The 4,061-nt window shown below is 51.0% G+C and overlaps 1 pseudogene; it reads right to left on the bottom strand.

The window, feature by feature from the left end:
* Positions 1-3,725: 3,725 nt before the first annotated feature.
* On the bottom strand, positions 3,726-3,821 carry LOC140338763 (U2 spliceosomal RNA; annotated as a pseudogene).
* Between the last annotated feature and the right edge of the window lie 240 nt (positions 3,822-4,061).

Raw genomic sequence — 4,061 nt, 5'->3', positions numbered from 1 at the left:
AGGATCAGATATCTGGAGCTGTCTTATAAACGGGTGAGTGTCTTATTTTAATTATTTTTTTAAAAATCAGGGGTGGCTTACTTAATGGGGATGTCCTAAAATTGGGGAAACACGGTATGACCCGGACATACCAATTTTTAAACAGACGATCAATTGGCTCCCTGACCCAACAACACAGAACCCAGTATAGAATTACCAAAGACTTTTACAGCAAATTCTCTCTCTCTAAAAGCATATGCTAATTACACAATTACACTCTACACACGCTAATAAACAAATACACTCACAGACACACACAGACATCCACAGACCTCATCCCACCAACTCTCCACCAATGTCCTCACAATTGGATAGATCAGATGATCCTTCTTATTATTCTGGTGTACAGAATATCGCCCAACACATTATCATCTTCATATCGGCTATTATACTATTGTACAGAATATCACCCAACACAATATCATTATCATCCTCATATCAGCTAATATACAATTGTACAGAATATCACCCAACACATTACCATCTTCATATAAGCTAACAGACTAAGCAGACAATAAATCAAAAGGGATTTGTGTATAACAAGTTACAAAGCTGATATTAGTCTACCATTTTGGCTGCAGTACTCACTGCGTCCTGCGAGACAGGACGGTTTACCAAAACGCAGCCATAGATCATGTTACTGCTTGTCCGAGACAACCACAGTTGTGAGGATTGACCCTTCTCAGACGTCCTCTTCCGGAAAGTCCATGAGGTGATAGTCTCTGAGCACACTGAGGGCGAGTCTGATACAGTCCTCGATGGACATCCTCTCCCTCCGGAGGATAAGGCGCTTCCTGGTGCACCAGATAGCATCCTTAGCACAGTTCAAAATCCTCCAAGCTCCTTCGACTTCTTCTTCCGTGAATTCGCCGTGGAACAGACCATACAGCATAGCGCAGTATGTGATGGACGTTCTCGGGACGAATTGGCTCAGTTCCTGTTCCAGGGTCTTCAACACGGCTTGGGCATAGGGGCACTGCCAGAAGACATGCAAAGCTGTCTCCTCTTCAATGACGCAGAAGGGGCCGTCCAACTTCGAGCCCCAGATGAAGTGGCCCCAGCATGGCTTCTGACTTCCGGCAGTTGACTTTTGCCCCCGAAGCTCAGCCGAAGTCTTCGTAGATCTGGACAAGCACGTCGATGGAACGCTTGTCTGCGCAGAAGACCGTCATGTCGTCCATGTAGAGCGAGCACTTCGCTTCCCTTCTGTCTGGTCCTGGTGCCGTGATCTCTCCGATCTCTGGGTTCCGTCTGATGCATTCAGGGAAGAGCTCTATACAACAGACAAAAAGAAGAGGTGACAGAGGGCAGCCTTGTCTGACCGTAGAGAGGACCAGGAAGGGGTCAGTCTTCCAGCCGTTCACCAGCACTGTACTGTGAATGTCAAGGTACATCAGGTTAACATATGAACAGAACATTTCACGAGACTTACGGAGGGCTCTAAGCATGAGCCCGTAGGAGACAGGGTCGAAGGCCTTCTTCTGATCCGGGCTGACCAGAGCGGCGTGGATGTTGCTGTCCTGGATGTAGTGGACCGTGTCTCTGACCAGTGAGAGGCTGTCCGCAATCCTTCGCCCTCGGATTCCGCAGGTCTGGTCCGGGTTGATGATCTGTCCGATAACATTTTTTAGCCGGTTGGCCAGTACCTTGGTGAGGATCTTGTACAAGTTGAGGAGAGAGATAAGACGCAAGTTCTTGAGGTCGCATTTCTCGCCCTTCCGCTTGTACAAGATGGTGATCATGCCTTAACTCAGCAATGGCGGCATTCTACCCTCCACCACCAACTCCTCGTACGGCTTGAGCAGGTCCGGGCCTACGAGATCCCACAGCGCTACATAGAGCTCCGTTGGGAGACTGTCGCAACCTGGGGTCCTACCCTGTCTAAAGGATTTAGCGGCGGAGGACAGCTCCTCCAAAGCGAGGGGGGCGTCCGTGGATGCTACGCCTGCAGGATCAAGGGTGTTAGTGATACCTGACAGGAACCGGTTCGCAGCGTCGTCGTCCGTCTCTTTGGGAGAGTAGAGGGTCCAGTAGAAGTCGCTGACCACTTCCATCACCTCTTACTTCCCTTTCCGGAGTGTTCCGATCGAGTCCCGCAGCTCGGCGAGGGAGGTGTGGCCAGAGTGGAGCTTCCTGAAAAAGAAAGAGTTGCACTTCCCACCTTTCTCGAGATGTTCCACCTTGAAACAGAAGATGATGCGCCTGGCGTCCTCCTTGAAGTGCTGTTTCAAGCCCTTCTTGGTCTCTTCCAGGTCTCGCCTGACGTCCCAGCCGCAGTGATAGAGGTCCTGCAAGGACTGCAGCTCACGCTGCAGTCTCTTGAGTTCCCTCCTCCTAGCGCACACCTGTTGGCGTCCCCTCACTTGAAAGAAGCTGCGGAGCTTGACTTTCACAAACTCCCACCAGTCACTTACCTTGTCAAAATGCTTCTTGTCCTCCCTCCAGTTGACATACTCACCCCTCAGTTCCTCCATCAGTTCTTCCTTTTCCAGCAGGGCACAGTTCAGCTTCCAGGAGCCCGGGCCGAAGCCCTTGCCGAGGTCCCCCTGAAAGAGAATGGGAGTCCTTGGACAGTCCTTGGACTCGTGCCCTGTGGCACGGCAGAGCCTGCAAAACAAAGCAGGGCAATTCTTACATACGTGGCCTGCTGCCCCGCACATTCTGCAGGTCCGTGGCATGTCCTCGTAGTAGAGGATCCCTGGGCATGGGCCGAGGTTTATGCACTGGGGCAAGTGCAGGAGGTCCCCCATGGTGGCGTCTCTCCTGAGCTTGCAGGTGAGGGTCCACTTACTGGTCCAGAAAACGGTGGCGTCCAGAATCCGGGTTGGCTCCCTCAGCACGGTGCAGAGCCTCTTCAAGTATGTGGCAATGTCTTGTCCTGGAACGTGAGGGCTTCGCATTGACACCTTGACCCGTCCTTCTTCCCTTTGTAAGTATGGGAGACCTGGCAACGAAGTTGTCGAAAGGGGATCCGGGTTCTGCGGCCTTCACTTTCTCCCAATATCTTCTACACACCTGTAACGGGACAAAGGTCTCGTTACATGTAGAAAATACCTCTCACGAAGGCTTGGATGGAGAGGGTCTCGGCCTTTGTAAATCCTTGGTCGATGACCATCATCCTCCAGAAGACCTCCGCGGTCATGTCTGGTATCCTGCCGTTCACCTCCTTCAGCTGGAGGACGACCGTCCGCTTCATCCAGGGTTCCAGGGTTTGAACCCTGTTGGGGGTCTGGCGTCTTCTGCTGGCCTCTGCTCCTGCAGATGCAGCTGGGGCTGGTCTTGCGGGCGGAGGCGGGCGGTCTTGCTTCTTCTTGTACCCGACTGGCTTGGGCCTGTTCCAGGTTCTTCTTTTTTTCTGTTGCCTTTCTTGGAGCCATTTCTGCTTCCCTCTTCTCCGACACCTCGGGCTTCTGCTTCTGCTTGCGGCTTCGGCTTCTGGCATCCGCTTCCTCGGTGTCTTCGATGTTCGGCTTCTCTGGCTCCTTTGCCTTTGAAAAGGCAGTTCAGTGTCCACTACCGGGGTAGTGACACAAAGTTGGGGGGTAAGAGGTGATCGCAAGCTCATTCCTGGCAAGGGCTAAGCCTGTAACCCGATAGCAGCAAGTAGGTGAAGCCAAATTTAATCGATGATCCTACCAGGCCAAGTAGAGGGTACCTCACCAGGACCTATTGGCTGGGATAGACCAAGGGAGTTTCCACCGTCTAAACTTAAAAAGCTTCAACACCCCTAGGGGCAAAGGTAGATACTACACTTGATCTTAGCCAAAAGGCAGAGAAGCGATCCAGAGTCATTGATGGTCCTAAACAATGCATGGGCATACTTTAGTCATTGTCATTGTTATTATTGTTTCTTATTTATATTTGAATAATAGACACACAAAAGAAACCTTATTAGATTTACAGGACAGTCACCCCTCACAATGCAGTCAGCTTTCCTAATATTTCTCATTGATAATTCTGATACAAGATGGAGACGGAGACAGAACCATTTTCCTTCTCACAGGGTTTCACCCTGAGACGAG

Source organism: Pyxicephalus adspersus, chromosome 9 (assembly GCF_032062135.1).
Source record: "Pyxicephalus adspersus chromosome 9, UCB_Pads_2.0, whole genome shotgun sequence".
Lineage (NCBI taxonomy): Eukaryota > Metazoa > Chordata > Amphibia > Anura > Pyxicephalidae > Pyxicephalus > Pyxicephalus adspersus.
This window is presented reverse-complemented; position numbering and strand designations above follow the sequence as displayed.